At 48.1% G+C, this 21,881-nt stretch overlaps 1 protein-coding gene across 4 annotated transcripts in view; it reads right to left on the reverse strand.

Moving 5' to 3' along the window:
• Positions 1–15,142, reverse strand: part of GDPD4 (glycerophosphodiester phosphodiesterase domain containing 4) — a 40,286-nt gene extending 25,144 nt beyond the window's left edge. For 2 of the 4 annotated variants that reach the window (XR_008429224.1, XM_053934623.1), the window contains exon 1: positions 5,358–7,199. The gene's annotated coding sequence lies outside the window, so the exon portion shown is untranslated. Of the gene's footprint in view, positions 1–5,357; positions 7,201–15,072 lie in introns of those variants that run through there. The other 2 variants (XM_053934624.1, XM_053934625.1) reach the window with 2 other exon arrangements.
• Between the last annotated feature and the right edge of the window lie 6,739 nt (positions 15,143–21,881).

Here is a 21,881-nt window from a genome sequence, read left to right on the forward strand (position 1 = left end):
TGCTATCAGTTTAACTAGCTCATGTAGAAAAGGCACTAAACCTCCCCAGGTACACAGCTCTCTTATCCTGCTAAAACTGCAGCACTGCAGAGACTAATCCCTTAAGAAATAATTATTACCTGGCTGAAACAACTTTACTTGGAACAGATTTTAAAGTGTAGAAAGACCAGCTGCAAAGATGTACATGTGGGAGATCTATTCATAACCATAATTAAAAACAAAGAATTTGTTGGTGAATTGCAACCAGTGTAGTTACAGTGAAGAAAATAGCACAGGGACTAGTGCTAGGTGAAGAGTGGTTCACCCAGCAGGGCAATACTGAGACTTCAAGGAAAGATTTGGGAAAACAGTTTTGTGGGGGCATGTAAAGAAGCCCCATTATACAGCTCTTCTTTGGAGTCGAGTTAGTCAGAGATATTTTTCTGTTGCATTAGAAGTGCCATCACATCCTTGAGTCCACATCAACCATGTTCAAATCCTGGAGTACTTGCTGCAAAATCCCAGCTTAGGACACAAGATTTTCCTGTTTTTTCAGATGTAATAACAATAATTTAAGAGAAAGAATAAACAGTTTGCTGCACTATACACATGGATGAAACAGATGTATAAAGGGTTTGGAAATAACTCAGATCCCAGTGTGACTTTGGAGAAATCAGTGCATAAATCCTTGCAATCTGGCACATCCAAATAACTGACCAGTTTGCAGAAAGCAAACAAATCAGAGACATGAGACAAACAAATCAGAGACATGAGACACAAGTTAAAACAGAAAAGACACTCCCCTCATACCCTTTCCCTATTGGCAGCTGGAGTACAAGGAAAGAGGATGGAAAGGAAACAAAAAGTGGGTTCAGTTTGGACCAGTACTTATTATGCAGCACTAAATGTCATGCCCTGAATGCCTTCCTGAGACAGATGTGTCTGTCCATCCAGGACAGTCATAGGGAATTGTGGGAACCCAGGACATCCCTCCAGCTGCCCTGGCTGTCTTGAGACCCTGGCAGGGAGCTCGGAGACCTTGACACAAAGTCAAAAACACCTGTGGCTTTGATTTTAACCCGTGGAAAAAACTGCCAACTTTGTGTGAAGATTTACAGGTCACAAGAGTTTGAGTTAATGTAACACAGGGTGAAAAAGTAGAATTTTGGGGTTTTTTAGAATGGGGTTCAGGATGCAAGATGGAGGAATTTGGGTGTGTCTTGTCCTTCTTCGCCTTCTTGTTGTCCTCCATCTTTCACTGTGATGGTGACACTTTTTATTTGTTTAGAGTAGAGACACACTGTCTAACATAGGTGATAGGTATTGGGAATTAGGCGTAAATAAAGTATACATAGTTTTTAGTATAAAATGTAAACACCGCCCTAGAGGGCAGACAGAATGCCATGATCCGATTTGCTAGACAGAGCTTAGCAGGTCAGAGAAAGAATGTTATAGATAAGAGAAAACAAACAACCTTGAGAAGCAAAACTGATGCAGCTGGACTTCTTCTTTGGCTGCAGGGCTGGGAGGAAAAGACTTTTTACGATCTCGGGGTCATCTTGACCACAGAACCCCGAGAGGGAATCACACACTTGGATGCTTGGATGTAGTGGAGTCAAGCCATCCCTAGAAGCTCAGCAGTACCAGATCCTGGCACCAGCAAGTCACCCTTAGTAAAAAATTGATGCCAATCTCATGTGTCAAGATGGTGATCCTGCTCTAGAATTCCCAGAGCACAGCTGGGGGGGATGTGGTGCAGATGACAGCTGATCCGGCTGGTTTCATCAGCTGGCCTAAAGTACACCTGGCATAAACCCAGCAATTACCAAGTACCAACAGCCTCAGCTTCTGAATATATTTGAGCCGTCAGAGCTCTTACCAGAAGGTTGTCCCATGCCATGGGACTGCAATATTTGTTACCTCCTAAAAGGATCCCCAAAATATGAGTTCCTGTATCACCAAAGCACAGCCTCCATTCTTGCTCAGCCCTTCTCCTTCTGCAATAGGAATTCAGGACACTGGACCAAACCCATTAGTTTTGCTCTCAAAGGGCTATGAGGTTTGTTACTCACATTCCCAGGTGTGGGTATAAGGCTCACACATCAATATTTATCTATGAGCACACAGGATTTGACAGGAAAACAGATTATGGAGAACCTGAAACACTGCCCACATCATCTGTCTGGCTACAGCAACATGCCAGGTGTTAAATCTAGGTGTTAGTTTACCCCTCATGAAATTGTCAGTGATGGAGATCCCACCATCTCTCAAGACAGGCTGAACAAGTCCTAAATCACTTTATAATTAAAAGTTGGCAGGTTTTTTCCCCAGTGTCTTGTCCCCTGTATTACAGTTAAGGGCATTACTTCATGCCTTGTTTGTGGTGGATATAGTGAACAGCTTAAACTCTTCCTCTGTTAGGTATTACATGTACTCACATATGGATGTCTCCTCTTAAAACTTCTCTGGCTTCAATTATCCCAGCTTTTCTAGTCTTGCCTTGTAGCTCATGTTTCCTCCTCAGAGTATCCTTGTATGGAGCGCACAGTCACCTGCTATTTGGGATTTCTGTGGCAATTCCCATGGGTTTCAGAACACAGTAGCCACAGTCTGTCCAAGTTACACCTGTTCATCCATAGCACAGGCTACTCGATACCTGCAGCATCCAGTTTCTCTCATGTATCAAACATCATCTGGCCTTGAGCTTCTGAATGCTTAATTCACCCTGGACTCACCCCCAGCAGAAATGAAAAGGTGTTTTCAGCTTCATCCCACAGTGACAGAATTGTTTGAATTGGAAATAATCTTAAAGATCATTCCACTAGACCAGGTTGCTCAGAGTCCCATCCACTCTGGCCTTGAACACTTCCAGGGATGTGGCATCCAAAACTTCTCTGGGCAATATCAGAGCTTCATCTATGCATCAGAGTACTTATGACACCACTATAATTAAGAATTTCATGACCTCCTGCCTTAGTGCTTCCAATCAAGTCGCCTCTCCAAGCCCATGAATTATTGGGAAAGGGACACCTCATTGCAGCAGAGGCTGGGGAATGAGGGAGAGACAAATCCCTCCACCAGCCTCTGGTTCTCCCAAGAACATCAGCCTGGCCAAAGAAGAGCAAGAAAAGATGCCTTTCTCCCTGGCATCCCCTGAATCCCCATTGACCCTGTTGTCCGAGCAGTATCACTATGGCAATAACACCTTTCAGTATCAAGAGACTCAAAAAACATACCTTGTCCTGCTTTCAGCTCTAGCTTCTGCTGGTATCCATCTGTCCCTCTTTTCCTATCCTTTCCCTTTTCTCTTTCCAGAGACCTTTTCCCTCCTCTCCCAGCCCCCAACAGACAAAGAAATCTGATTCAGCTGCTCCTTTGGAGCCCGCAAAGGGCTCCAAGAATTCTACAAAGTTGATAACCTCAGACTGAAATTTTATCTTGTCAAGTAGAGAGGACAGATGTTCTCTAGCATATCTCCACTCAAGTAAATGGAGATATAAATGGAGATATAAATGGAGACCCTGTAATACCTTACAGTACCTAAAGGGGTTACTATTGAGCTGGAGAGGGACTTTTGACAAGGGCATGGAAGACAAGAGGGAATGGCTTCAGACTGAAAGTAGGTAGGTTGAGATTAGATCTTAGGAAGAAATATCAGCGAGCTCTTGTCCAAAGCAGAAACCATCCTGTCAATTCCCAGATCATGATTTGATCCAAGGCTTCTGCTCCCTCTGGGCGTACAGGGCTCACCTAGCAAATTGGAGCCTTTGAGCAGCTCTGCCCCACAGCTTCAGGGACTGCTGGGTCTCTGCTGAGGAATGAAGCACAAGGCATGCTTGAGGCACTAGAAGAAAGGTGATGCTTGCATGGAGATGCAAAGAAAAGAACTGACAGGGAGAGGGAAGACCAAGGACAACTCACCAAATTTGAGGCTGCTTCACTCTTAAAGCAGTGACTCCTAAGAAGAGATCATCTCCTTCTACGCTCTGCAAGATTCATGTTTTGCAACGCCTTTACACTGTGCTGTTGCTGCTATTAGCAAACAGTCCAGGGGCAACATCTAGGACAAGCCAGGAGAAATCCCTCTATGTGGGAGGTCCACCTAGATGTGCCAGGTCTCACATGAGAATGAGGAAAACAAAGACAGACACAAGGACAGTCAGAACGATGTTTCTCTGTTAAAATGTACTCATATCTCCAGGCACTCCATTGTTCCCTTTATATGTGTCCTTCCAAAAAGGCATCACTCCTCCCCTTTTACCTCTGCATATTTTCCCTGGTCTCTGTCCTCAGGTTCATCTCCATCTTCTCAAGTAATTGTGTTCCATTTAACACAAGCTCCCTTCTTACCACTCAGCCACCTTCCAGGTTCTCCATGACCCTCTGTTCCATGATTTCATCCTTCATGGTTTCATCCTTCATGGTTTCACCCGTGGTAACCAATTACCAGTCTGCTGCCACAGCTGGGACAAGGCAATTAGAAACCATAAAATCATTATAACTCCCAAGGTCTGGCTGAATCTGCAGTGCCTCAGACCACATCAAACACTGAGACATTTGAATTCACAAGCATCTGACCCCAAGAAAGATAATATCCCAGTAACTTGGCCCAACAACCACCTAAGGAGCAAACAACACCAAAACAAATGACAGATGCAGAAGCCAAAAAAACAGTTCAGTCCTTGGCAGGACTTAGCAAGAGGCTTCACAGTCCTTGCATCTAGATTTGAAGCACAGATCTCTTAAAATTCAGAGATCGTCTGCAATTCCAGCCCAACTTTACCAGGCAAAGTTAAATAGATAGAGAAGGGAAATAGTAAACTTGCATCCATTCACTGGAAAAGCCATGGGAGCAAAGAGCAAGCAGGTAAACATGCATTAGTAGGATGGCAAAGTTTAGGACTCCTTAACAAGCGAGGCATGAAAGGAGTAACATATGTTTTTCTGCTCCATAAACCCTGGGGACTTCAGGTTTTTCCATGACAAATAGAGACTTTGCTCGCAGATAAGAGTTCCTATAATCACAGGCAGTCAGACAGGGCTGCTGCTTTCCCGCTGCTTGGCAGAGAGTGAGGAAAAGCATGGGAAATAGCCTGGAGGGATGAGAGAGGAAAGAGAAGGAGAGAAAAAATCAGGAAACATATTCAGCCACACAGCCTGAACGCTGAAAGCAGTGAAAAGAGGAACCTGCTTGAGAGGCCAGTGCTTAAGCAAGGATTAAAAACTTGTATCTTTTTGGGTGCTGGGGCTGGAGCTTTCATCTTCCAAGGGGCAAAGGTATGGCAGCCAAATCTGGCATTGCCCTATAGCTTTTTCCCGTGGGGCCTCTTGAGCATTTCTTTCCTTTCCCCTGCACTGAGCTATCTCCCACACCATACCTAACAACGCAGGGGGTTGTAAGGCACTGTCGGCGAGGCGGCAGCAGCGGCGGCCGAGGTACGGCCGGGGGCGAGCTGGGGATGCTCAGGTTAGCTGTCCAAGGGGGAACACCCGAACAACAGCAGCAGGAGTGCAGAGCCCCCGCAGCAGCGGGAAGCTCACGGCGGCGGAGCGGGCTGGGAGCGGGCGGAGCCGGGAGAACCGCGGCGGTTTCAAACCGGCCCGGGCAGCGCGAGCGGCGGGGCTGGCGCGGGGCGTCTCTCGCGGGCAGCGGCTGTCCCAGCGGCTGTCCCAGCGGCTGTCCCAGCGGCTGGCCCAGCGGCTGTCCCAGCGGCTGTCCCAGCGGCTGTCCCAGCGGCTGGCGCAGCGGCTGGCGCAGGGAGGGCGCTGAGGCGCTCCAGCACCGGCAGCAGAGTCCGTTGCCACAGATGCCTCGAGATGAGACGACCAAGAAGGGCCGTCACCTCTAAGTGTCTGCGGGGAGGGTGACAAGAGGATGGAGCCAGCCTCCTCTCGAGAAACTGCTGCACAGGAAGCTCCACCTGCGCAGGAGGAAGAACTTCTTTACTGTGCAGGTGACCAAGCACTGGAACAGGTTAGGTTGCCCAGAGAGGTTGCGGGCAACCCACATTGGAGATACTCCACAGCCCATTGGAGATACTCAAGAACCACCCGGTCCTGTGCAGTGTGCTCTAGGGTGATGCTGCTTGAGCTGTGAGATTGGACCAGATGACCCACTGAGGTCCCTTCCAGCCTGACGCATTTTGATTCCATGATTCTGTGGTTGCAGGCTCTTTCCAGATCTTGCAAATACATTTCCCAGTTCGCTGCAGGAAGAGAGTTGGGGGAAAAAATTATATGGGCAACAGGAGTCACATGAGTGACACGGAGATGGTCATTTCTCAGCCCCTGAGCATGGCCAGCTTCTCCTAACAATCTTGTTGGTGTAGAAAGACAGCAGAAAGGAGTGATGCCCACTCTGCCCCTTCCACTGTTTCCAAGGGGTTTGGAGAGAAAGTGAACCCCATGCCAGGACTAGGAGATGCCTTGAACCTGAGCTGAGCCTGTCCAGTATCTGCAGCTCCTTAGCCTGGGAATTCCTGCCACCACCCTTTAGGGCATCACTTCCTGGCCTCTCCTCTGGGATTCTTTCACAGCATCACACCAACAGAAGCAAAGAATAAAACCTCCTGGCAAGCTGCTGGTTGATCACCGTCACCATGAGCTTCACACAGACTTGCCAGTAGCCAGAAAAGGCCAACAAAGAGCATCCCTTAAACCTGCATTTCTACCCTACACTACGCCCAAGGCTCTTGATCACAGACGAGGATCCCTTTTATTTGACTATCATCTGCCTTCTGTTTCTTTTCAGGAAATTAATGATGCGTAACCCAGGAAAGGAAAAAAAGATCAAATAAAATATAGTCATAATCTCCCTATGATAAAGAATATAATCTATATCCTCTCCCTGACAGATGATAATTATAATTTGTCAGTATAACCTTCTGCAGTTTGTTGATAAGCCCTGGTCTGTGCTCTCAGGGAGTGGTACAGCCGGGGACCAACACATGCAAGGCATGTCTCTTGCATTCCTTATCTGTTGGCTTCTGAGGTGGAAGAAGACAGCCATTAGCAGAAAGAAACAACAGGGTTTAACATGGGAAACAACCAACAGATGTGGATGTGGAGGGGGTTAACAAGGAATTACAGCTCCTGCAACTGCAGGGACAAGGCTTCTCCATTCCATTTGTTGTGTACACCTAACAGGCAGTGGCTGTGGCTTCCAAAGACATGGAGAGGTGTCCACCAAGGTTCATGCCCTACCTTTTGGAACATCCCATCACATTTTGAACTGACAAAAACAAGCCCATTTCAAATAAATACTGCCAAAATCCTGTATCTATTACGCAGGGTCTTACCCCATCACAGAGGACATCCAGCAGGAGCTGTTCTGGGAATGGGTGGTGTGCCCTGCTCAGCCATAAGTGCCTCAGATGTGGGTACATGCTTTAAGGCAAGATCTTCTCAGGCAACCAGTCAATCTTCTGAGGTCAATTTGAGAAGCCCTTGAGGAATGTCCATGGCTAAGAATAAGTGATACGGGTTTGGAAACATGCTGCAGCCCCAAATTTCTAATCATACCCCTACATGGTGAAGCAAGCCTCACTCCAAGGTGAGATCTATTCACCTTGAAACAAAACCCAACATGAGCCATGAGAATTTAGCATACAAAAGGTATCTTAATCCCTGGTTTTATTCCAGAGTGATTACTATAGGAAGTAAAGTTGAAATACATTTTTGCACAAGGCCCATTTCTCCTCTCCCAAAACCCTCCCCCAGGACTGTTTAGAGTCTCTTTTTCTTCAAGGTACCTCTCTCAAGAGTCTCGCAAGATCAGAGGACTGCAGCACCTCTCCTGTGAAGACAAGCTGAGAGACTTGGGACAGTTACTGACTTTAAACTGAAAGAGGGTATGTTTAGATGAGGTATTAGGAAGAAATTCTTCACTGTGAGGGTGGTGAGGCACTGGTACATGTTTCTCAGAGAAGTTGTGGCTGTTCCATCCCAGGAAGTGTCCAAGGCCAGGCTGGATGGGGCCCTGAGCAACCTGATGTGGTGGAAGGTGTCCCTGCCCATGGCAGAGAGTTTGGAACGAGATGAACTTAAGTTTCCTTTCAACCCAAACCATTTTATGATTCTATGTTTGGAGCATGTTTGTCCCCAGTGTCCAGTCTCCAGAGATGGCTCATTATTCACAACATTGCAGAATCCTTGTTTAATCATACTTATCATTATTAGAAATTACAGCTGTTTTTCTTCATTTTCAAAGCACTTTGCAGGCTGCATTAACAAATTTGTGCCCAGGAAATTATTGGCCAAGCCTTAGAGCATTCACAATGGGTTTTATACAAATGCTTTCAGCTTCACATGGAAACTGGCAAGGGGAAATCATCATGTTTGTAAAAGGGTCTCGAAGTGCTACAATAGATTTTCCCTCTCGCCTGCTAGGAGCAAAATGAATGTTTTTAATAAAGCTGAATAGTTGCTTTAAAAAAAATAAAAAAAAAAAAAAAAAAAAAAAAGAAAGAAAGAAAAAGAAGAGGTGGAGACAGGTTTTTTACAAATGCCATGTCTTTGGCTGGACTCAGGCATAATCTGATCCAAGTGTTCTTGGGTACATAGGCACTTTTCCAGCATGATGGACAGGTATCTTTGGCTCTGGTTTGTCTGGCTGGTGCCAGACACCTCAGCAGAGTATTTCCTCTGTTTTTGACCCTAATCAGCCTTTATATACCTCATATATGACTCATTATCTTGGGTTATACAGCACCTCTTACCTCAGTCTTGGGTTCCCACCCCAAAAGGACAGAGCGCTCTGGGGAAGCTGGCACCCTGCCCCTTGGCAATACAGGTAAGATGAGGCAGAAATTAGCCCCAAAAGGGACTGGGAACAGCTACCTTCCATCTGTGATCACACAGAGACCTTCCATCCACCAGCCAGATGCTGGTCCCAGATGGCAGCAGGGAGGTGTCCACATCTGGGTGTCACTTTGCTCACCCAGGGAGGGAATCAGGAGCATTGCTGAGGTTATACCTCGCCAGGTCAAGCCTGAAAACAGAGACTCAATATGACCAGTTTGGGGTGAGATGCTGCTCCCCACACTTCAGCATGGTCAACAGCAGAAGGGAAGAGTTTGTTCTCACTGTGCCTGCGGTCACGCAGTGTCACCAGCAGCAATGTGTGCAGTTGTTCTCAGCTAGCCCCGTGCAGCACGTGGGCACAGCCCTGGGCCCTGCCCCTGGGTGGCCCACAGCTTTCTAAGAAGTTACTCTCCCACCATTGAAAAGCCACTGTGGGGAAGCAAAAAGTGCTTCCATGCCTCAAAGCCTGCCTGGGCGGGAGGAGGAGGAGGAATAAATCCCTTGGAAAAAAAATTAAAAAGAGCTCAGAAAGGAGGGAAATATTTCTTTGAAGATATAAATCCTACTTTGTGCATTTCAGCATGCCCTGGCTTGGGTCCCTCTCTGCTCCTGGGAATGCCTAAGCAGCTCTTTGTGCCCTACTGTTAAGGGGAGACAAGGAGATTGGGACACAGCGTGGGGGACCCTCTCCAGCCCCACAGCCCCACCGAGGGCTGTGCATCGCCCCAAGCATCATCTCAGGGGAAAGACTTCATGTCTGAGCCAAGAGGGGAGAAGAAAAGAGGTTTCCAGATTGCGTACCCCTGCTCAGCAGCTCTGCAGAGCTATTCAGCCTGGACAAAGGACAGGGGCCCTGGACAGCCACTGTGCTGAAGACTCCAGCGCTGGCCCTCCCCCAGGCTGTGGGTGTTGAAGTTCAAGTCTTAAAGCAAAACACCCTGCAAGGAGGAGAGGAAAAGGGAGGCAAGGATGCTTTCCATGTCACCAGATATAAGTTTATCCTTTTAGTGATTGACAGTATCCAAATGCATGAGAGCTAGCCAGCTTTTGCATTATAAGAATGTGGTGCTGCTGTTCTCAGAAAAAAATCCTTTTCAGCTAATTAAACAATTCTGCATAAGCCAACTCAGAAAATCCTGAACTCATTTCAGAGCAACAGGATATTCTGATACACAAATCCCCTGACCTAACCTCCAACTATGGACCCAGTGGAGCCATCACCCAGAGCCTCAGTTTCCCAGTTCAGGGTTGTGCCAACAGTACCACAAGATCAGCAGGTGAGGATTGTATGGCTCATTTGAGTTTCATCCATCTGCTGGTGTGAGACATGGAGTTTGCATAGCAAAACAAGAAGATTAGTACAGACAACCCATCAGCAGAGCCTTGATGGACCTCCTCGGGGCCAAGGATGCACAGAACAGTCACATGTGCTGGATCAGCACTCACTACTCACATCCCAGCATCCTGGAGGAAACAAATGATTTCTTTAACTGAGAGCTTGGGGAGGGTATTTCATTCTTCCCTTGGTCTTCCTGGAGGACTGGTTAGAATCATAGAATCATTAGGATTGAAAAGCCCCCTAACATCAACTCCAACCGTTAACCCAACACTGTCAAGCCTACCAAGTAAAAATCATGTCCTCAAATGCTACATATACACATTTTTTCCAGGTGACTCCACCACTTTCTTGGCCAATCTGTTCCAATGTTTGAGCACCCTTTCAGTGAAGAAATTTTTCCTTAAATCTAATCTAAACCTCCCATGGTGCAACTTGAGGCCATTTTCTCTCATCTTGTTACCTAGGAGAAGAGACAGATACCCACCTGGCCACAGCCTTCTTTCAGGTGGTTGTAGAGAGTATTAAGGTGCCCCCTCAGTCTCCTTTTCTTGAGGCTGAACATCCCCAGCTCCCTCAGCTGCTCCTCATCAGACTTGTGCTCCACCTTTTCTGTGTTTGAGCGGTCACCCTGATCGCCCAGAACAGCCAGCAAAAAGAAATGGGCACAACTCAGCTCATGCAAGGGCACATGTCTAAATAGGCCAGATGAATGGCCTCACACACATCCAGAGTGCCAGGGCATGAGCCCAGCCCAAAACGAGAGGGCATTCATCACTTAAACCCAGCAAGCCCTGCCAGTCCACCTTCAAGGAACTTCTGCTTCCTGACATGGAGAGGACAAGGCCACAGCTGCCAGAGGGTTGTCATCCTGTTGCCATACAAAGGGACAGCCACACAAATTCTGTGTGTGAGGTGACGTGAAGCAGTCACAGGGACCACAGGTGGGCCCATGGGTACGACCACATGTAAGACACCAACAGACTGATTGAGGGCAGTAGTACTTAACCCTACAGTGCCACATTCTCACAGAAGGGCCAAAAACTCACTCCCCCATCTCCCCAAACAGCATTCACCATGAATTGCAAAGGAATATAGAACAAGTCCAGCCTGGTAACAGGTTGCCAACTGGCAGCAGGGAGGGAAGGAAGAGGTCACAGCAGCAAAACACTAAGATGAAGGCTGGAAAATCTGAGGGATGAAGAAGATAAAAGGGTTGGTGTCATTCACCTGCATTTCTTGCAAGAATTGGGTTGTGCTCAATGAAAAACTTCTTAAAAGCTTTGCAGGGAAAGAGAGCACTCAGGACAGAGGCACCATGACCCCACAGAACCTTTCTGACGGCTTTGAGGCATGAATCAATTAAAGCAATCACAGAGCAAAGGTTAATCAGTAGCAAGTACATCTTAAGAAATAAGTAGTCCTTTAAAAAGCAACTGCTTTTGCCAATTCCCCCCTCCCTGTTTTCTAAAGTGCCTTTTATTTCTCCAACTCTGGAGACCTTCCAAAGTAAGGTCAGTGATGAAGAGCAGCTGCCGAAAGGACCAGACTGAGTCGGTGGCGGCAGCCAGGGCTGCCAGAGCAGAGAGGACCGGACCTGTAATTGTCACAGAGGCTCAGTGCTGTAGAAGTGTCTCAGGGGTTGAAAACCTTCCAGGGCCTTCCAGCCTAACTGGAGCAGATGGAAGCTGGAGAAACAAGGAATTGTTCACAGTTGCATTGGAGAACAGAGGAAAAGAAGCAGGAGAGCAAGGCAGGGACTGACTCTAAAGCATTTCTACATAAGCAGTGAGACTCCAGCCTGAGACTGCAGCAGGCCTACAGCAATGTTTCGAGCTGCTCCTGGCCCATGCCCTGCTTGCAGATATGTGCTTCTTTCTTCTTGCACCCAAAACTGGAGCTGACGTCAAAACAGCCCCCCCAGACAGCAGCCACAGCCTCATTCACACATGTACTCATTCCCCAAGCCCTGCCCTCTTTCCCTGCCTGCTGCTATTCTTGTGCTCCCTGCTGCTATTATAGAACACCACCACCACCACAGCTAACCTCTTACCCTGCCACCTTTCCTTGCAAGTGTTGATGAAAGAAAAGAGCTGGCACACTGTGGTGGCCCCAAGAGCTTCCTTTGGCACCAGACCAGCAGAGGATGAGTCCCAGGACAGGTTTTCTCAGCTCTCTCTTGCTACAGCATCATGTGCACTCACGTAGGCTACAACTGCTCAGCCACCAGAAAGGACCTGGGCCATGAGCATGGAGAGTCCATCCTGACCCTGACAGCAGATTTTCATCGTGCTTAACACATCATCTTCCCTGGAGACACCACGAAGACTGGCAAGGCAAACAGTAACAGGAGGAAAGGATCAATATGAGACCAGAACACAGGCATGTTCATAAAATCAATGCATCACAGAATGGTTTGGGTCGAAAGGGACCTTCAAGATCAGCTGGTTCCAACCCTCTGCCATGGGCAGAGACATCTTACTGTTCAAGCCTCTGAAATATCACTGTTTCTACTTCCCTCCTCTTTTCCTGGAGAGAGAAAAAATGAAGCAAATGCCAATGTCCTGCTGGTGGGGAGAATAACAAGGAACATGACCAAAGATAACCTCTGTTTATTGGGATTTTATAAAATGTCAAGCCCTGAGCCACCAAAAAGCAGCCAGCTGTGAGACCTGCCTGAGTGCTGCTGGGAGAGCAGTGTCCAGCACATGAAGAACAGGATGAGGACAAGATGTTGAAGAGAGGAGCACCTGCAGGCTGGTTTCTCAGCTCCTTCACACCATGTGTCTGTAGCTGGAGCAGAGGATGCAGTGTGGACCCAAGCCTGTGCACCATCAGGACTCATCCTACCATGAAGGCACGGCCCAGGGTGCATCAGAGGTCTCCAAGCTGCTCTACCCACACCAGCTCTTTTCTTTCCTTTCAGTAAGACCTGTAATGCAAAGGATCTTCTTCCAACTATTTATGCTGTCTGCTCACCTAAAACACAGCCCAAGACCCTTGTTTTCTGCACACCACAGAGGTCTCTGGGGCAGTTCTACAGGCCAACACATAGTAGGTCACTCCAGGATGAAATGTCTTCCTATAAGATATCCTGAGACATGGAGTCAGGTTTGAACCAAAGCCAGGCTGCTGCTGCACATGTGCATGGTGTTGCAGGGAATGACCACTGCAGAGCTCCCTGCAGCCTGTCCCCCATGAAAAGCCACCAAGCTGGGGCTTTGCCAACGGGCAGGACCTGCTCCAAACTAGAGCACGTGGGTCTCAGCTGGTAAGTGGTAGCTTCTTAAAGTGTCTGCACACAACCAGAAAGGTTTGTTTGAAGGAGGGCTTCTGGGTTTGCAAAGAAAAGAAGGTCATACTGTCAAAGTGCCACAAACTTCTAGAAAAAAAAACAAAAAACAAACAACTTTCTCTTTTATTTTAGCTGATACTTTATCACACTAAGCAGAGCTGTATGGTAACAACGTGCACAGAGGTACATTGTGAGCTGCAGGCATTCTCACAAAAAAGCTGACACATCTAAATTTAAAGAACTGTGTTTCCATCATCAGAAATTATACATAAAGACACCATTTGCTCATCTCCTTGGTCCAATGTCATGACGTAAGGAAGACCCAGGACTGGTCGTAAGAACAAGCTTTGTGTTTGTATTCTCTGCAAGGATTTCAAATTGCCCTGAAAATCTTGCACAACTTTTAGACATTTCAATAGTAAAGTTATAAAGGAAGTGACAGCTTTGTCTTCTTTCACATTCAGAACAATTTTTAATTAAAATCCAACTGGTCTCATGATATATTATGCCTTTTCTTGTTGTTAAATGCAGCTTAAAGTCTTTAAGGAAGAATCTGTAGGGAATTATTTCTGTTCTCTCTTGTCCTTCCACCTTGTATCATCTCTCAGAACTTACCAGGAGAGATGCTGCATTGTGAGGTCAGGCTTCCCAGAGAAAGTGTAGAAGTGAAGAGAAGGTGGTGTACACTATGGGCTGGACCTCTACCTAATCATAATTTGCACTTTGCAACTTAAAGGTGTCCCAGTGCCAGTCCCCAGGTTCACATCAGCTGAACACCTGATACTGAAATAAAATTCACTCTTTCTTAGAGGTGAAAATTCCTCTGTTTCATTGTCGATTGTGGTTATGCCTACAAATAATGGGGAAGCATTCGGACAACAACAGCAGCCTAAAGCCAGGGTCAAATCCCGTTTCAGCTGCAAACCGAGCTGCTCTCCAAACAGTTGCCCATCAGAGCTCCCAGGGTGACTGCAGCATCAGGGCAGATGGCAGATTGTAGCGTTGCTTCCAGCCTTTCTAACCAAGTCGTGATTATTTACAGCTGCTCCCAGATGTTACCCTTTCACGGGTTATTTGTTCCTGAGTCAACCTCCCCGTTCACATGCTAGGCAAGCTCAGGGGAAGAAAGAGAGAGGCTCCTTTCTCCCTTTTACTATGGAAACAGCCCTTTATCCCAAGGATTGCAAATGCTCCGCCGCCGTTTCCCTCCCACCACTGCCCCAGCTACAGCGACCCCAGGAGCCACCCGCCGCTCACGTCTCATCCCGGCTCCCGTTTATCCGCTCAACAGGTCACAGCCAACTCATCCAGCACGGACCCCGGGTGAAGCAGGACTGCTGAGCACCTTCTCCTCCCCAGCAAACTACCAGAAAGCCCCCTGCTCACAGATCACCCCCTTGCCTCCCCCTTTTTTATCGTTTCTCCCTGCTCTCCGGCTCTCTAGGCTTCGTTTCTCTCTTCAGCCCAGGCGGGAGCCGGGTCAATCGCCCGCGGTCGCGTCCCAACCAACACACTGAAACATCCACAGATAACAAAGGAAAAGTGAAAAACATCTCGCCACCTCGGTGCTAACTTTCAAGGCAAGCAGGGGAGAGGAGGCAGGGGTGAAGTTCAGCAGGCAGGAGCATCTTCGAGAGTTAGGAGGGAGGAGGTAACTCACCGCGCCGTGACGCACATGGACGGGTTATTTTTGCTTTCCGCTGCACTTGAGTTGCTGTGTCCCCTGCTTGTGACACTCCGGGACGCGAATGGTGGCACCGCTGTGTGACAACCCGGTATTAGAGAGGCTGCTGGAGCCGTCCCTCCCACGAGAGGAGGGGCCAGGAGAGGCTTAATAAATTCAGTCCCCAAGGCGAGAGAAATTAAAATATCACCATGGGGCGCAGACAGCTGCTCATGGCATGGCTCTGGGAGACACCCGGGACTTGGGGACAAACCTGGGATTGATTCATTTATCCCTTGCCCACCCAGAATAAGAGCGGCTGGTGTTCACATCCCACCTTGGCTGAATTAAGTGTCAAAAGGATGGGGTTTGAGGAAATATCCCAGAGGAGATCTGTGAAAGATGTGTCATCATTGACTCTCAGAATTAAAACTCCCAAACCTCCTCCATGAAAATATTTTCCACAACTGTAAGCCCCGGGCAGGAATCCAGTGCAGCCCTGGATGCAAAACTGCTTATTTTACTTCAGTTTTTGCATGGTTTTGGGCTTTATTATCTAAATCCTATTAGAGTTATAACTTCCTTTGACGGGGGAGAGGGGACAGGTCTGTACAACAAAAGCAGATTGGATTTTGTAACCTCCAATGCACCCTGGGCTTTCAGAGAGGCAAAATCCCATAATAAAGTTTCTCAGGATAGGAAGCTGCACAACCTCATGCAACTCCTTCCTGCTCCATCAAAGATCTTCACTGCAATAGAAGCTATACAAACATCCCCTCCAGCCCTGGAGGGCTCTCTGAAACACCGCTGGTGCAGTTTTTCCATCCCTGTAATTTCCCACATTGGGATTTTTCTTGTTAGATGTAAAGCAAAATCAGCAAACTACCCTTGAAAACAGAGAGGGCAAGAATGGGCAGAAAGGATGGTCCAGCACTTTTTGTGCAGTTCACTTTACAAAGAGAAACTTTTCCTTAGAAGATGAGCTATAGAGATGACAGCCTGGCTCACTCCGAAACTTAATGATGAGCAGAAGGCATAGAAGAGTTCCACTTTAAAACAGCCTTGCTAATCCTTCCTTAGCACTTGGTCCTAAAATATCATCACTCTTCCTGTGGAATTGGGAGAATTGGAATTAAATAAATGCAGGAACCACAAGACATGAAGGTAGAAGCAGGTGGTTGCTGGTGGTTCTCCAGCTAACGCTTAGCTGTCTGGAGTAAAAATGCATGGGACTGTGTGTGAGCCTCCAGAAAAAATAGTTGCTTTATGGTCTAATTCCTGGAAATCTGATAAATAGGGCAGGAAAGGGTGAGATTAGGAAGACTGGTGGCACTAATGAGATTTAGGAAGCAGCAGCTTTTCCAGGTACCCTGCAGTTTTAATCTCCTGAGTTGATCCGCTGGATTTTTCTCCTTACGTATTTGGGCCGTGTTGAGCCCAGCTTTGTCATGGGGCCACACTGAAGTCCTGAAGGTCCAAGACAAGGGGAAGCATGGCATGGGGGTGGCCTGGAAGACTTAAGGAGTAGTGAAAGCACAAAGAGCCAGAGCATTTTGCTCTGCCCTTGAAGACAGTAGTAAGGTAGGCAACTCCCCAAAAAAATGTTCTGAAGGGCCTGCACCATCATCCCTATTCAGGCTGCCATTCTTCCAGCTCCACAGTGTGGATGAACTCCAATGGTTACATGAAGATAAAGGGACAGGGTTGAGCAACATCATCAGCCCAAAAAAAGATCCTTCAGTGGAGGTAAGAACCTGAAAAATGAAAAAGCTTATTAAAAGCACTACCATAGGCTTACCTCCTAACAAGCAAAAAAACTCACAAATATCTCTATTCTCTGCTCTAAAATATTCTTGTGGTTTTGCTTTCTTCCAGGTATAGAGAGGCAAAGCATTCAGCATCAGTTTGCTCTCCAAACACCTGGCAAGGGACTGATCAGCTGGGCAGACACTGCTCTGGCTTCAGTATCAGCTCAAAGTCCACCAGCTTATCTCAAGCACAAAATCCTCACCCAGTGTTCCATTCATTGTCCTAGGCCTGCCAGAAACTGGGAATAAAGGCAAGCAAGGGTCTGCTGGAGCCCTGCCACCAGCAAGTCCAGCCTTGGAGATGATGAGTCCATAAAGGAAATATCTGCAAGGGACTGGTGCTGTACAAACCCTCTCTAAGGGGAGAACAGGGCAGGTCAGCCTTGAGCCCAGTGAGTTTTGCCTCTGTGTCAAGAGGAAATAAACACAGGGCAAAAATGGCACAAACAGGAAGTGGGGATGGTGTCCCTGCCCAGCTGACAGCCACATCATGAAGGATTTTGCTGGGAAATGAACAAATGTTCACACCCTCCTACCCTAAGTCCTCCCCACCTTGGGACATTTGTCCTCTCACAACACACTGTCTTGGCAGCATGAGGGGCCAGTGTGTGTCCCCATCACACCCTCCATCCCACACAGCACATTTGCCCTAGGAACAGCTCAACTTTCAGAGCAGAGACTCATGCAGGTAATGATGTCCCCACAAGATTTATGATAGAAATTGCACAGTTTATGGCAGTTCCAGAAAAGATAAGGGAGGTGAGGGGAGAAGGAAGTGGCCTGAACTGATCCAAACTTCAGATGCACAGCCAGGGGAGAGCAGCATCTGCTTTTTTCAACAAGTAGTATCCCACCAAAAAGCAGAAATGTCAGTCCCTGGAGGCACACGGGATGGTCTGAGGGGGAAGAAAGGGACCCTGGCCAGCTCCAAGCCCCATCACAAGACAGCAGAGGCTCCTCCAGCTCCTCAGTGCACAGCATGTCCAAGGATAAAGATGTTCACAGTCAGCTTCACATCAAGCCCGAGGATGAGGCTGAGGGGGAGGGGGTGGGCTGGGAGGTCTTCTTGCCATCTCCCAGCCTGAACCCTTTGACACACACACCGACACAAAACAAACAAGGAGAGCATCAGCTCCCCCCAAAGCGTTGGTGTGGGGAGACTCAGAGTAAAGTAGAGGCACAGTGAAAATGGGGAGCAGCAGGTTTTGCAGGATGCTGGCAAGCCTCCATGGAAACCTGGGCCTGGCCCTGCTCCTGCATCCTGGGACATGTCCTTCACTAACACATCTCAGGCTGCTTCGGTTGATCAGAGCTGTTTCCAAATGCACTTGCCCCCAAGAAATGCTGCTGTCCCTACCCAAGGTTGGCAGTGGCTGTGGATAATGGTGCAAAGTCCAACCAGTTGAGCCCAAGACGTTTCTTCTGGCAGTTTCTTCTGGAGTATGCAACCCACCAAACACAAAATATACACCAAGAGCCAAAATATAAACTCAACAAATCACCTCATGCATGCCAAATTTCCAGGCAAATTCTCGGGCTCAACAAGAGGCTCTGAGCATCATTTCTGGGAAAGCCACATCCCTCAGGTGGGCAGGAAGGGAACCAGGCAGATACACCAAGAGCCTGACTGTGAGGAACCAGCTCCCCAGCAGAAATACAGGCTGTGTTGAGTGGATGGAGGGAGCTTTTACATCGTCATCAAAGCAGCTGGTGGGGACAAACGCTGCCTCTCACAGCTGTTGCTGCAGCAGCTCTGCTGCCCACTCTCCCATGGCAGGACTGGCTGCTGCTGGAGCTGATGCAGCCTTGTCTAAAGGGAGAAAGGGACAGTCCTCACTCTTCTTCCATAGTTTGTCACTGTCCTTTAAGAGACGGCATCATTTTGTCCAGAAATCAGGGGATTGCAGCACACCCAGGAGGATACAGCTTAAGGTACCCTGAGAGGCCAAGGGACTTCCAGAGGGGAAAATCATGCAAAGACCGGTGAGGAAGAGAAGGGTGTCGTAAAACATCCCTCGGCCAAATTCTTCTGTGTCTAAGAAATGCAATGTGGCAAATAGTGAGAGAGGATCGTGACAGATCTCAGGAGTGAAGCACTTCAGAGTTTTGTTTCTTGAGCACACAGGCAGCTGTTCTGTGCTGCCTCTTCCTCCTCTTTGGTTGGTGAACCCGGAGGTCTGCATTAGCCCCTGCCCTGATGGTTCCTCTCTCAAGAGTGATGGGGACACTCTGCTTCTCCTCAGTGGGGATGTTGCAGCAAGATCCCCCACTCTCTCGGGTAATAGACCACCCTCCAGAGAACTAAGCAGTCAAAGAGTTTTGTAGGGACTCAGAGTTGCTATTTTGGGCTAGCAAAGATGGTTCCCACCACCCAGGCTCTTAAAACTGTGGCACTTGTCATCACCAGGATAAGTCCAGAGAACTCACTGGGTGCTTCTTACCCTCACATGGTGGATAGCATGGGCAAGGAGACACAGGCTGGCCAGTGGGACCCACCATCATGAGACCTCCCTTCCCCAGCACACAAGCACCAGTGTTGACATTGCCTAAAGCTCCTGCACCCCCTTGGGAGCACCCAGCCCACTGTCCCTGTGCAAGGGGACCTGAACTGGCTGGTGCCTGCTCTGGGGACACCGCCATCTTTCTGTGCCCCAGCATTACCACTGATCTCATGCTGGTCCTTCCTGAGTTGGGACCTACCTGGTGGATTCTTCATGGTGCTAAAGAGATGGGACAATTTCCAGTGGCCTGAGTTGGACTGTTCCAAAGTCTGGGGGGCTTCAGAGTGACTACAAAACACAAAGGCCTTGAATGAGAAGTGGGGTTAGAGGCTGATGTGGTTAGAAAATGTGAGGAATAGAAAAAAGCAGTGGATGCTTCCCATCTAGTGACTCATTGTTCATGAAGCCATGAGGCTGGGCAATGAAGAGGAGTGGGACTGAGGGAACAGTTCGCCCCCAGTTCACTGCCCCCTATGCCAGTTGAGACTCACTACCCTCCCCACCTTTGAGCATTTCAACTCTGGTGAGAAAAGAGAGAACTCTTACCTGCCCACTGCCCTCCAAGGCACGATACTGGCACACCTGAGCCCTGGACACCATTACAGCTGCACACACATGCACAGCACGACCATGACCTTGACTGCCAGAAGAGCTGTTAATCCCAAATTTATGCAGGTTAGTGGCTTTAGGGTGCAAGGTGTGGGATGAGGGATGAGCCAGGGCTCACTTCACCCCGACCGCATCCACAGGGGAGGAGCCTCTGCCCAGCAGCCTCTCTCAACCCCGCCAGCCTTTGTGGCACAGAGCCCCTTCCCTTTTACCAGGCTTAACCAGTCTGTCAGAGCGTCTGGCCCAGCAGAAAGTCCCACCAGACCTAGAGGAAGCACAAGGGAGTCGGTGAGCATTAGGGTTCTGGATTGGGAGTTCTGGGTTGGGAGCAGAGGGCTCACACATAACCCATGGGGGAAGACATTTGCCTGACAAGGCTGCTGAAACCTAAAAATGCGAGAGGAACAAAGCTGGACGTGGGGTGATCACAAGGGAACAGACATAGCAGGACACCAGATTCCACGTCAGGATGATCTCTTTATCCATGCCTGTGTGCCCCGGCTGCCTGCAGCGTGCATCCTCCAAAAGAAACACAAAAAATTCGTTTTTACGTTGCTCATACAAAACGAACACGAAAGGAAAGGACTTTTCAGCGCAGCTGCCGGGAGAGGGCATCACAGCCCCAGGAATGAGAAAGGATCAGGCAAGCCCAACCAGCTCCCTGCTTACCGTGTTCAAGCTACAGATCCTCCTCAAAAATGAGCTTGAGAATCAAAATCTGAAAGTCTTCTGGATGCTGCTAGAAAATGAGGGGACCCAGTCAAAGCATCCTCTGCTCGAGGAGCTGCAGTGTCCCTGCAGCATGTGATAAAGAACACCTCTTCTCTGTTGCACCTGCCAGTGTATTGCTTCTCCTACCCATTTCACTCCTAAATAAACTAATATCATGCAGTTACACAGAGAATAACTGCTCCCGCTAGGATTTAGCTGCCAGTTTGCTGTGTCTGGCTTAGACTCGAAGCTGTGTTTTCCGCAAAGCTTTTTGCTGTCTTTCCTCCCCTGCTCCCCCTCCATAGATCAGCTGATCTAACACAAGGCATCATCAGGTTGTGTCCATCTCCAGAATTATTTATCTGACTCCCCAACTATTAAGCTATGAAATAAGCCTTCAATAATTATTTGCTTTTAAATTTGATTATGAATTTACCTTTAAGAAAAGCTGCCTTTGGCTCTGAAGACAAGCTATACTTCACTGAGATCAACATCAACCATTTCTTAAAACCTTGCCATAATTCATTGTCCAACACCTCCCATGACCCAACCACTGCTGGGCAACTCAACCAAGTTCGTCTCAAGAGAAGAAGCCTCCAAGAAAGAAAGCTCTCCCCAGAAATCATGGGTAATAGTAGCTAGTTAGAATACACTATGCTCCCTCCATGGGGTAGGGGGTAGAGCCGCCAGACACCAATCCAGTAGTATTTTTAGGGGCACTCTGGGGGGACATACATTACCTTGAGCAAAGTTTTCCTGGTATCCTGCTTTGTGAAGCGTTGGAGGAAGGGTGGTTATTCATCCTGGAGAAGAGAAGAGTCTGTGGAGACCTTAGAGCACCTTCTGGTACCTAAAGGGGCTATAAGAGAGCTGGAGAGGGACTTTGGTCAAGGGCATGGAATGACAGGGCAATGGGAAATGGCTTCAAAATAAAATAGAGAAGTTTTAGATTGGATATTAGGAAGAAATTCTTCACTGTGAGAGTGGTGAGACACCGGCACAGATTGTTCAGTGAAGTTGTGGATGCCCCATCCCTGGAAGCATTCTAGGCTATGTTGGATGGGGCTTTGAGGAACCTGGGTCTAGTGGAAGGCGCCCCTGCCCATGGCAGGGGGGTTGGAACTAAAGGATCTTTCAGGTCATTCCAACCCCAGCATTCTATGATTCTATGAAGGGG

This window comes from Vidua chalybeata, chromosome 2 (genome assembly GCF_026979565.1).
Source record: "Vidua chalybeata isolate OUT-0048 chromosome 2, bVidCha1 merged haplotype, whole genome shotgun sequence".
NCBI classification, from domain to species: domain Eukaryota; kingdom Metazoa; phylum Chordata; class Aves; order Passeriformes; family Viduidae; genus Vidua; species Vidua chalybeata.